Raw genomic sequence first — 13002 nt, forward strand, 5'->3', positions numbered from 1 at the left:
CTACATAATCTTGTCTAATAATCTATCCCATTGTATGTCAGTCTGCAAAGGAAATTGCTTCCTTGCTCTCACTTTATTTGACATCACTGACAAGTAACGTTTCCTTTCCTGATTAAAGTAACCCACATGTAACTGAGCTTTTTTTTCTGCAGCAGTTTTTGCTGAAGGCTGTGTTAGAGTTCAGATTAAGATAAACTTCCAGTGCTTTCGTCTCACGTCTAGTGAAATAAATGAAACTTTTTTTAACATGGTAATCTTGACTGTATGTACTATTGTAAGTGATGTCATCAGAGTAGCAAGTTATCATTATGCAGATGTTGTTCGATAATCTTTTATGAGTGAGAACTTATTCAGTATTCATACTGTAAAGTTGTTCTTTGTCCAGCAGCAATTTTCTGTATCTGTAAAAGCAGAATTCAGCAAAACCCCTGAACTCCTGCTAGGGTAATATAATTTTTAGGCTTTGTAATATGTTTATAAATCTAAAACAATGTGGTGTTGCCACGTTTATTCTTACCGGTCTTTTAGGAAGGCAGGGAATGGTAAGCCACGCGGCTTAAAAACCACATCAGAAACTCCCATTTACAAATACTTGGGGGGCTTTTAATTTCTAGCAGTTATCTACAGCTCTTAGGTTTGAAACACAGTAGTGTCTGTGAAAGGAACGTGTGATCATGTCATTCGTCTTGCCAGCCAAGCAAATCATATTTAGGGAGCTGTTCTGCAAGCTCCTTGCCTTGGACCTGTCCCATTCTCATCTGACTTCTCCGGGCTTCACTGGAGAGAAGTGTGAGTTTGTTTCTCCCCAAGCCTCGTCCGCAAAACCGAACACCTCAGAGCAGGATGGAGATGTCTCCTGAGAAATACCGCATGAAAACACCGCTTGGCATCCTCTCCCGCACTTTCTAGACCCGATTTCTGAAACTGCCGCTTCACGGGGTGGCCCGGCCCTGAGGTAAATGGCCCGGCCTGCGGTAAACGGCCCGGCCCTGAGGTAAACGGCCCGGCCCGGCGCTGGGGCGAGGGGCCCGGCGCTGAGGCGAGGGGCCCGGCGCTGGGGCGAGGGGCCCGGCGCTGGGGCGATGCCCGCCCCTCGCCCCATCGGACGCTCCCAAGAGCCCCCCCGCAGCCGCGCCGCGCCCCGTGCACCCCCGCTCGATTCGGCGGGAGTAGCCGCAGCCCGGCGTACCCGCAGGGCTCCCGCTGCGTAGGCGCGGGCAGGACCCGGGCGCGGCTCGCGCGGGCATCGCCCCGGTTTCGGTGCCTCTCCTCCGACACCGCGGGCAGGACCGGCGCGGCGGGAGGTCAGCCCCCGCCCCGGGGAGGCAACCCCTGCCCGGGGCCTGCGGGCGGCGAGGCCGCCTCTGCCCCTTTAAGCTCCAGCTGTTCTTTTCTGCGGCGCCTATTTTTAGCTCGTCCTCTTGGTAGCATCCAGCTCTGCCCCCTATTTCTCCGTGCTCCCCCCTCCTCCCCTCCCCCGCGGTGGTAGGTTCCGCGCGGCGACGGCGGGGGGGACTGAGCATGTCCGAACCCGCTCGGCAGCGGCCGCCGCGCCGGGGCTGCGCTCGCGCGCCGCGCTCGCCGGGCGGGAAGGAGGGCGCGCGGCCGGGGGCCGCGTGAGGGAGGCGCGTGCTGCTGCTGCCGCCGCTCGCTCCGCTCCGTTCCCGCTCCGCGCCGCCCGCAAGTAAGTTTCTCCGCGGGCGCGGGGTACCCGCCGCGGGGCCGGGGGGGGGGGGTGGTGGCGGGCGCCTCGGTGCCGCCTCCCCGCGGCAGGGGCGGCCCGGGGCAGGGGCTCGGAGTTCGGTGCCGCCCCCCCCCCCCCCCCCCCCCGCCCCTATCTCCAGCCCCTGGCGGCTGGCGTCGGGCGGGACGCGCGGCGCGACCGGCTGCCCCTGCCCGCCCGGCCGCCTCGCTGCGCGCCCTGGGGCCGTCGCAACTTCTCGGCTGCCCGCGGCCCGGCCCCGCCGGCCCGGAGGGCAGCGGCTGGCCACGCGTTGCGGGGGGCGCGGGCCGCGGCCTGCCGGCTCGGCTCGGCCACGCCGCGGCGGGTCCGCGCTGCGCGGGTCGGCGGCGGGTGGGCGCCTCTCCTCAGGTGCGTGTGGCGACCCCGCGGCCGCGCTGCCCCCGCCAGCGCCGGGCCGGGCCGGGTCCGAGCGCGGCCCGCGGCTGCGAGCGGCGCCGGGAGAAGCGGGAGGGCTGCGGTCGCCCTGCGGAGAGGGCGCGGTACCGAAGCGGGGAGCAAGTAGCCGCGCAGCCAGTGCGTCGTCGGAATTAGCGAGGCTGTGGTGTTTGAAGGAGTTTCTGATTTAACAGATGGTACCGCAGGGAAGAAAGTGTTCGCTGAGAGAAACTGTCACGACATACGTTTTTGCCGCCTCGTGTGGCAATTTGTTCCGGGTGCTCTTTTAGTTTAGTAGGGGTACGGTATGGTAACTTGCCTGTCGGTAGCAAACAAATGCCGAACGATGCCCCGAGGTTTTTTCCTCTGAAAATAGGATTTTGTTATTCATTTGAAAAAAATGCTTATTCTGTTGTTGTTCCTTTCACCTGTGAAGTCGGTTTGAACACTGTGTCTCACTGATGCTCGGGATGTAAAGTTCTTCATCTTGAAAGCGGCATGATTCGGTTCATTTCTTTTCCAGTGCTCTGAAATGAGGAAAGGTTTCGGAAACTGCTTCCCTGTTCAGAGGAGGCTCGTTGCTGTTTGCAAAGTTGCATGAAGATGGCCATCTAAAATCATAGCTAACTAAAATGATAAATTAATAGGGGAAGGGGGAATTTGAGGAGCTTTCTGTGAAACTGAATGTCACTTGTAAAAATTCTACTGCTTAGCATGTCACTGGTGAAAGAATTGGACTAAGCAAGGGCCAGTAAGGTGCTCTTGGTGGACAGTCTGTCTTAATTTTCATTAGACCATCCCGGTAGATATTCTTACTTTAACGACCTGGCTTTGAACACTTACAGGCATGATTATGTTTGCACATTGACTTAGATTTGGTGGAGTACTCAGGGATGAATATTCATATAAGCTTCCACGTCTGCGTGTTAAGCCTCATCAAAATTTAGATGTACTTTAAAGTAGCTAAATCCCCAGAACTTGCCATCCCTACTGCTTATATTCTTGGTTTTGTTAATGAGTATTATTGTAGTGGAGACAGGTGTGATTGTTTCCGTACCTCCACAACTTTTTCCCTCTCCCAAATGAAACACCCACTGCCCCACGACACCCCCCCCAAACAACAGCAATTGATCTGTGGGTTTCTGAAAGCCAGTCAGTGTGTGTGATTGGGATCTGAATTGTGCATGAATAAACTGCTGTCTTTTTATGAGTATGCAATAATGGGGAAAAAAAATGAATTCTTGAGTAGATGCCTTTTGCCTGCTGCACAAGACCAATGCAGCAGGAAAGAACAGCTTGTGTTACCTATGTTGACAGTGTAGTGAAAATTAAGGAGGGAAATTTTTGTGCATGGCAGCCTGCCATTTTTCTCCTGTAATTAGACTTGAGCTGAAATAATACCAGATATTTAAAAAATAAAATTGTTCAAAATATCAGAAGCCTTCAAAGTCTTTGAGTGTTAAAAATGCCTTTCCTTATGCTCTAGAGTAATAAATTGGTTAATTATTTGTGTTGCATTTTACTCTTATGTTGTTTTAATACTTCTTATTATAGTTCCAGAGCTCATACAGATTAATAGAATTATTTCAGCATCCTAACCAGATAAGCATTCTTTGATAGTCAAAGCATATGCTGATAGAGCATATAATCATATCCTTAGAATATACACTGTGGTATAGTGCCTGTAGCGTCTCAGTTGATTCTTTGTTTCTTGTCCAGGTTTGAGCCCAACTATTGGAAATGAGAAGATTATTTGAGTGGCAGTGGGGTTACATATTAATTGTTTGGACTGTCTAGTTAGCAGCTGCAGTGTTTGTACGTAGCTACTTTTTTCTGCCTGACAGGAAAAATAACTCTAATCTTTCTCCATGCATGTCTTCCCTTGAAAACTCTTATTTCTCCATTATTTGCTTAATCTAGGGAAATATCTTCCATGTTGTGGGTTGTTTGTTTTTTTTAATAAAGTGTGTCATCTTGCATTATAGGAAATCATATATACTCATCCCCCCAGGACTTTGGGGAAAGGACTATGGAAAGAGATGTAAAAATACTTAAAAAAAAAAAAAAAAAAAAAAAGTTGAGTTTAATTAAAAACCAAACCAAAACACCAAAAAACCAAAACCCTATTAATAATGCCCTAGGAAATTTTCATAGGGGAGTGATTATTCTCTAAGGCTGATAGCTGAAGGCAGTAGTCTAGGATTGTCAGCATTACCTATCAGCTGTTAATTTGCAAGAAGGTCTTTTAGCATTTGTTTTTGTTGATGAGCTACTGTAACTTATTTCTTCTTCACCCTTTAGCAAGCTGCTGTTGTTTCCTAAGTTACAGTAACAAAAACATTAAATTAAGCATATTATTGAAACACATGTGGGATTTGATAACCTTACAGAAGCAAACAGTTGCTGATGACAAGCATGGTCGGGTGTCAGGTTAGCACAAGATTGCTACATGTTCATCAATAGGTTCACTCAGATGCTGATACTTTTGTTTAATAGAGCCATTTACTTAAATTTAGGATGGCTTCCTTGTCTACTGCAGCAGATACTCATTAAGGCAAGGTGTCTTTCTTTGGCGTGTGAACTGTTCCCATCGGGGCAGAAGGAGCAGTTTGGGATAGGCAAAGAATTGCACGTGTTACGAAGCTCCTGGGGAAGACCTTCAAGTGTTTGAAAAAGACACTGCTATCTTCATTTCATCGGTGGTGTTTTGTGCCAGGAACAGATGCTTACATGGTGTACTGCAGCAGTGAGCTGTAAATTACCCTTTTATTTTAGCATCTGCTCCTACCAGTTTTACTGAAGATTAGGCATAGATATGGAGAGGGTATCTCCTGGATATCTCATGATATGTTATGGATGTGTCATACAGTCTCTAGGACAGGAAGTTATTTGATCTGCAGGTCAAAATCTTTCAGATTGTGCAGAGGCCTCTGTCACAGAGAGAGCTTATCTGTGACTACAGCAGGACAATTAGTGAGTTTCTCCTGTATGTAAGGTTACTGCCTGTATCTCTCAATTACACATTGAAGCAAGTGATGACCTCCTGCTCCTGCTTTCTTACATTGCTCTAGCAAAACAGAGATAGAAGGAGTATTTGCTATTTTTTGTTATTCTGTTGCCTGTAATAGGGTTTGGAGAGGAGATAAAAATCAGAGAAAGAAGAGAGAAGTAGGGAAGAAAATATATAAACCTGTGTTAATCTTCCACAGCTATTGTAGTGAGAACTAATTGGAGTTTTGGCTCCTTAACTCTTAAAATGGCATGAGGGGAAAGGACCATTGGACTTCACTTTGTTACTCCTCAGGAATACACTCGGGTATATTTATCATTTGATGATTGAGAAGTCATGCAAAGAGAGGGGGTTGGACATGGGAGCAAAGGGAAGAGAGGACAGCTACTCAGAAGCTGGATGTGTGTCGTAATGGAGTTCCAAGCAGAGTCCTGAACGCAGCTTACAAACATGCCGTTTGTCACAAAACAAAGGATTGTACCTTCTCTAGGGCCAATGTAATGTGTTGTCTACATAGCCCAGGGATGGTAACATGGGGGAAAAAAATGGGATTCTGAGCAGCAGGATAAGGTGTGCTGTGGTGTTATATGACAGGTGTATTTATGTGAGTTCCTCCTTGAATAGCTCGAGGCCATGAAGGGTATACCAGTATCCTCTTTACTTTCTTTTTGCTGGACCCAGTTGTTTTCAGGCTTGGACTGAAGTCCTGGTAAGCTTTATCACCCTGTTGTTGGACCCTTTTGTTCCATATGATGGGGGTCCTGCTCTCACCACACCCACCCCCTGCACTCACTCAAGATTAGGGGTGAAGTAAAAAAGTACTTACGGAGTGATAGTTAACACTGGAAGTCTGAGGGACTGATTTGAAAAGGAGAGTTAAACTTAAAACTTGTGAAGGAACAAGGGGATTCCCCCAGCACAGCCGTGGACGTAATAAAACCAGAGGGACACGTGCGATGACTTCCCGTATAATAGAAACTGGTGGAGTCTGAGTAAATTCTTGGTTGAATGCGACTTACCACTTAGGAAAAAAAAAATTACTCTTAATTTAAAAATTTGGAGTAAACCCCTCTTAACACTTGTGAATGCATCCAAATCCATTGTGAGCTTTTCAGATATTAATTAACCTAAATGGTTGCTATTAATAACTTATTTTTAGCTTGGTGTTGTTTTTATTCAACTTCCACCTATCATATCTGACTATCTGCCTGTTCAAAGAGCTACATATTGTCCAATATTTTTTTGTATGAAGGTATGTATAGATCGATGAAGATCTCTTGATAAGACTGAGCTCATAAAATCTTTTGTTGTTTATGTATTTTCAGTCCTGTTTCATTTCTGAGACTAGGCACTCTCTTTTCTGTCAGTTGGAAGTTCTGCCTACTGTGTCCTAGATGCAAATGCTTTTCCTGAATGCACGGTAACTTCACACACAAATGAAATGATGAGGGCAGAAAAGTCAGTGCCCTAATAGGAGGGAGGAAACATAAAGAAATCTTTAACAGTGAAGTAGTACAAGTTGTTTAATACTTTGCTAGTAAATCTATCAGTGATCAACAGTGAAAGACGAATGAAAGAGGACATTTTGAACACTTTAAGCAGAGCTTAAGCTGATGTTAGCAAAAGTAAGCCCGTTTTCTGTGCAAGATGGGAACTTTTTTGGTCTGTAACTAGGAGCCTTAGTCACATAAGATCCACTGTTACAGTTTACACATTCTTCAGTAATCAGTGACCAAAGAGTAACACTTTGGGTCAACCTGGGACATACCCCTTGCACCCCTGTGAAGGCACAGTTGACATCAGTGCAATCATGGACACACAGTATTTCTTATTGAACATGGAAAGCAAAACTGTAGCAGTTCTGTGTCAAACTCAGGATACCTCTGGAAAACAAAGTATTGCCTCTTGGTAGTGTAGGTACCTTGTTTGTTCAGTGGTACTATTTGTACACACTCTCGTTTTGGAAGGTCTTCTCACAGTCATCGGGACGGATTACTAGGAACCATCTTGTCTGTCTTCAGTGGGTGATCTCACCCATTAAAACACCAGATTTGGAGGAAAAAAAATACACTATGTGAGCACATAGTGTGGCTGCTTAATTGATATGCCTTTTCTTTCTAGACGCCTTATGTATACAATTCCCATTCATGTCACTATGAACTTGAGTTGTGGAAACAGAGGAGAAGAATCATTATCTGTCTCCTGTGCTTCTTTGTGTAAAATGCTTTTGGGATGCATAAATGTGAAACAAATTCATAGGTAAAACAGTTCACTTAAGTACTCCTATAGATAGTAAGTATCTAGAAACCTTTATATAATATGACATGCACATAAAGATAAGATTTTGATACTATAGTCAGAACTTTTTTTTTCCCCAAGGCATAACACAACCAGATTCCATGGAGACACCTTCTAAAATAACAGCAAATACACTATTAGTTATTCCTTAATGTAACCATAGCTATACAAAAGCTTAGTAATAAATCATCTTCATATTTCATAAATAATACAGAGCATACTAAAATGTTAGTATTTATAGTCACTGCAGTGAAATTGGATTCACTTGTGAGTCTTCTTTAGACTTCCTTTGTGATTTTAAATTATTAATACTGTTATATTTCAGAAATTGATATTTATATACTGTTGATGTAAACCTAATCTATTCAGTCATCTGAATCTCTGGCAGTTGAATTCCAGGTTGTCTTATGGATTTTGTTGCACCAAAAAGCCAGGACATCCATGTTGTTTATACAAGCACATTCCAAGATGGTTAATCAATGATTATCACCACTTCTGTAGCATCTGAAAAGAGAAGCTGTAACAGCTTTTAAATCCCATTTAGGGAAGGGAATAGCTCTTATCCAGGACTACAAACAGCAATAGCAAGGAAAACAGATGCAATGGGAAACAAAATATATTTATTTCTTCTAGCTTTAATTCTCCTTTGGAATCTTATCATTAGTCTCTGTGAGTTTTCAATAATTTTCTTTAGGATTATGACTATTATTTTTTTTTCCTTAGAGCTAGTATGAACACTACCTGCAGTGAAATGTTATGGCCATAGGACTAATGGTAATTCATTAGTAGTCAATCTTGCTTCTAGATGAAACCTCAAGACCCTTGTACTTCCTGCTTGAATATTTTTCAAAGAATTGCATTAATTTTAAGTGTGGACCTAAACCACTGATAGAAGTCCCACTCATACCTTCTGTTGCCATCAGTATATCACCATGGCAAAAATAAATTGTGTCTTTCTTTGCATGCATTTTCCATATGTCAGAAAGGATGATAGTAGCAGGAATTAGCTGGTCCGTGTGGAACACTTGACTGTGAAACTCTTTTCCATATGCAAACTGTCATACCTCTTTTTTTTTTTCCCCCTTATTTTTTTCACTAAGGTCTATCTCACCTGAAAGCTTATAACCTGAGTTTATGCTCCACTGAGAAGTTTTACCTGAAGCAGTGAACGACTTAGACACCTCTAAAATGGAACCAGTGGAATAGGTATGTGTAAGAAATTATAAGGAAAGTTTTGAAGTGGAACTAACATTTATTAAAGCTTCACTGCTCAATTGGTTTTTCTGTTTACTACTTCCCAGTGTCTTCCTGTATGTTGTGTATCCCCACCGTAAGCTCCTACAGTGGAACGTGTGTGTATTTACTTGTTTTAGAGGCCTACACGCAATCAGCAGTTTTTACAGAATTAAAATGTGTGTTTTATGTTTTCTTCAAATTAAATTGTTAATACAGATTCTCAAATTTGAGGCTCTGAATATAAGATTTTTCTCAGGTGTCCCTGCCAAAATAGCTGCTTTATGTACTTTCCCAGTGTAGCCTTGCTCTTACTTTATCTTCAGACTGTACCTGAAGTGTTGGGTGTTAAGTATTACTGTGCTGCATTGCACCTGAGCATCTACCTCCAGGCATGGCTTTCCATTCAAAGCATCCCTGTGTTTAGGGGACCCAGAGGGTACAACTTTTTCAGCTGAGTGCAAGTGCTCACATCTAAGACAACAGTGTCAAGCAGGACTTGTCCAGCATTTGCTCTTTTCTGCAGTTCTTCTCTATGGCAGTGGTGATTGGGAGAAAAAAGTGAAATTTTGGATATGTTCATAGAATCACTTAGGTTGGAAAAGACCTTTAAGATCGAGTCCAACTGTCAACCCAACACTACCATGCCCACTAAAGCGTGTCCTGAAGTTTCTTTGTTGTTTGTGTTCTTAACGTCTTTAAAGCATTGAGGCACTGGGATGTCTCTGGAGTTCAGGTAACCTTATGACAAGCATTCTGACAAAAGTGCTGAAGCAAAAAAGCTGTCCTTGGAGCTCGGGACCATGAGAGAGAAGGTCTTGGCTTTGGATCAGATTAGGACTTGGATGAGCTGCCTGGACAAAATCTTAGTTGGATGAGGTTGTCGCAGGGTGGTGATAGTGATGGGGTAAGGCTGAGGGAAGATGAGAATGGCACCGGGCAACTGGGAAGACGTGCAAGTCCATGACTTGCAAGGGCTTTACAGAGTCCAGAAGGAATCCAAAGTTTCCAATTTTTCCTGTCCTGTTGTAATTGAGCAAGCCTGAGGCTATTTTACCTCATTATTCTACCTCCTCACAGCCTCTTACCTCTTCCTTTTATTTATTATTGTAAACTTGTATTTTGGACCCTTGTGGACTTAAAATATTAGAGCTGAAGCTGCCTGGATATCCAAAGTAAATGAAGACTTTTCAATTTAACTTTAGTCTCTATACTTCAAGTCTGTATCTGTAAAATGAAGATAATACTAGCTGCACAACATAGCATGATGTGAGAAGATAAGTTCGTTAATGTTGGCGAAGTACTCTAATACTGTAGTGATGATCACCTTGGAGAGGCTCATGAGGACATTAATACTTACGGCATCCAAGCAGAGCTTAAGCAGAGTACCGTAAGGCTACGGACTGAACAACTGTGATCAGACTAGACACTGGATAACTTAACTGCTTACTCAGTAAATAGTGTCCTTCCTGTTCTCTGAGCGTTGAAGCAGTCTTGGTGGAAAGAAATGCTATGTGAATATATAGCTGAAAACTGTATGAAGCAGTTTATATATCCTCTTTGAGAATATTGTTTAAACACTTCATGACCGTGGTTCTTAACATTGTGAAAATAGCAGCCACAGTATATGAGGGGTTGGAACCTACTGAAGTCCTCATCAAACTGCAGCCAGCCTTCTGAATTAGGATGGCTTTGAAGGGGAGAAAAGCTCCTTGTAGTGGTAATGGGACCATGGCAGAAGAGATCTATGTAACAGTCCTCATAATCATTGCTGCATGTAAATAATGGAGAGTAGGTAAAGAAAGATGGGAGCAAGTGAGACAGAATTAAGATACAAGTGGTCTTGATATTGGTGTGGTGCTTTTCCTTACACTCCATAAGGGAAATTTGGCTCTATGTGTCAAAATCATGTTACATATCTGCTGGAAGACTAATACATACATATGTTGTATCCAACAACACTAGCAATGGTCTGCAGAATGGGTGAACCTAGTGATGGTGGCAGTGAATCAGGTTGCCCGGGTGGAGAAGCTGCATGGCTGGATGGAGCTCACAGTGTTTGGAAGGAGAGTGATGTGATGAAATGTAATCACAGGATATCTGCATATCTAGTTCGGCACAGGAACATGGCGTAGTGAACGCCAAATTGTCTCACTGCGGTTCTGTCACCATCTCCTAACATTGCTCTTAGCCAGTGTTGCAGTAAGTTTTGAGCAAGGCTTAGGTTGTACCTAGAGATAAGGCTTGACCTCACTGAAGCTTTGAAGGGGAGGCATTGCAAACATACAGTCGTATTGAGAAATACCCAGAAAAGATACTCTTACTTCCCCATATGTATTTTCCCCAAATTTCTCTACCTTCTGTTTTCCCCAGTTTTCAGGGTCCTATATGAGACGTCCTAAAACTGTAGCACAGGCAGAATGCAAACTTATCACTGCTCTTTCCAATCCCTTTTTATGCCCCGAGTTACTTCTAACCACTTTTGTTTCTCGGGTATACCCAAAGGCAGAGGTTTTGTAAGATGTCGTGGCAATGGGCAGTAGAAATGAATTCCCCAAAGGAAGAACTGCATGTCACCCTGTGTGACTTCCTTTGGGAAACGTAAGAAACCACTGGTTGGAACCCACGGGGCCTTCTTCAGCTGAAATAACTGCAATCTTGAGGAAATCTGAAAGCTGGCATTGACAGGGAGGAAATCATTCTATCTGCATGAAACATGCAAAAGATCCCAGTCATCTCTTCTGAATTCTTATAACTGCTAATTGCTTTCTGCTTTCTAATTTTCCTTTCCAGTTATTTTAATTACAACTCACTATGGCAAAAGTACCTGTCTCTTGCTGACTCAATCCAAGAGGAGGAAGAATAAAAATTAAAAAAAAAAAATTTTTTTTTTTTCCGATTCCTGTATTTATTCCCCTTCCTTGTAATACCCAATCATGTTGTAGGTCAGTTTTCTGTTTTTAGTTTTCCAAATGCACACCTCTATGTAAACCAGTAGATCTTTAGATAATAGGAGGAGTTGGCTTTAAGTAACTTCCTATGACAAGCACTCTCTTTTTTTCCAAAGATCTGTAAATATTTTCAAGGTAAATTAATTCATGTTTGACAAAATGAGCCAAATTTATACCTGTGTGAGGGCAAAAGCAGTCACCAATGTGCTTTAATGCATATGAGTTAAGTCACTTTATGTAAGTGCATGATTATTAGAAGAATTTTAAAGAATAGTCTGGAAAAAAGTGACGATAATGGCTTTTTGATCGGTAAATTAATATGAATTGTGCCAATCTACAGAAATACAGACTGAGATGGTGTGAAGCAGTGAAGCTGGTATAAGGAGCTTGTAGTTTTCCAGATGCTTGTACCTGACATTTTAAACCACAGTGCTTACACAGTGGCACCACACAAATTTCAGTGTGTCAAGCATTCAGTTTCCATGCCAGGATTAAATTACTCAAGTTTGTTTGGAGTTCTGGACTGTTGCAATTTTAAACCACTAGTGTTTTGTCATGTGTCCTTGTTTAGGAAGATTCCTATTCCATTTAATAAAAATTGAATTGTGATAAATTAACGATTATGGCTACCTCTGAGCTGCAGCACATCTGAAGCCTGCAAATTTGTTTATGCTTAAGATACATGTAACCGATTAACTTGAATGACAGTCTTATTACATATTCCAGTCTGTTCTTGGTGCATTGTTAACCATACCTCTCTAGCAGGTAAAGAAAGATAAAATGGTAGTATTTTCTCCAAAGAAAACAAACTAATCATCCACTTCTTGATCTTGGGTGAGAAATGGAACATTATTCCTGAAGGACTTCAAACTATAAGCCTCTAAGATGCTTTCTCCAAACACACAGCTATTGAGCTGTGCAAGAGCAGTTAGGAAGAACACAAGAAAGTCTTCTTCATTTGGCTAGTAGATCATGATAGCTAAGACAAGACTACTATCATACTGTATTGATCATTCCTTAGCGTGTGATGTTTAGATAAAGTTCCTGTTCTTTTTTTTAAGTATAATCTTTTGTGTTACTTTTGTTTTGATATTGTCTCAGCTAGGCTCTTGATGTTGAAGAGAAGATACTTTTATATATCCGTAAAATATGTACATCACTTTGAACAAAAAGTTTTACTCTGCGCAAATGAGCATTTGCGTTTATACAACACAATAATAAGTTCATGTATTTGTAAGAGTGCATGACTCCTAATTATGAATCCCAGCAAAGGGTCTGAGGTGACCATTTGGCTCAAAACTTCTTCCTCCCCACAGCCCCAAATAAATCATCTAGCTTGCCTCTGCATGCTTTGCTTTTCTTGAATATTTAGTCATTATGGGTGCAATTTT

At 43.1% G+C, this 13002-nt stretch overlaps 1 protein-coding gene across 6 annotated transcripts in view; it reads left to right on the plus strand.

Annotated features, from left to right (window-relative positions):
• Positions 1 to 793: 793 nt before the first annotated feature.
• OXR1 (oxidation resistance 1) overlaps positions 794 to 13002 on the plus strand; it is a 302655-nt gene continuing 290446 nt past the window's right edge. For 2 of the 6 annotated variants that reach the window (XM_069779889.1, XM_069779898.1), the window contains exon 1: positions 8538 to 8633. The gene's annotated coding sequence lies outside the window, so the exon portion shown is untranslated. Of the gene's footprint in view, positions 956 to 1507; positions 1685 to 8527; positions 8634 to 13002 lie in introns of those variants that run through there. The other 4 variants (XM_069779895.1, XM_069779893.1, XM_069779894.1 and 1 more) reach the window with 4 other exon arrangements.

The sequence above is a fragment of the Haliaeetus albicilla genome, chromosome 3 (assembly GCF_947461875.1).
Source record: "Haliaeetus albicilla chromosome 3, bHalAlb1.1, whole genome shotgun sequence".
NCBI classification, from domain to species: domain Eukaryota; kingdom Metazoa; phylum Chordata; class Aves; order Accipitriformes; family Accipitridae; genus Haliaeetus; species Haliaeetus albicilla.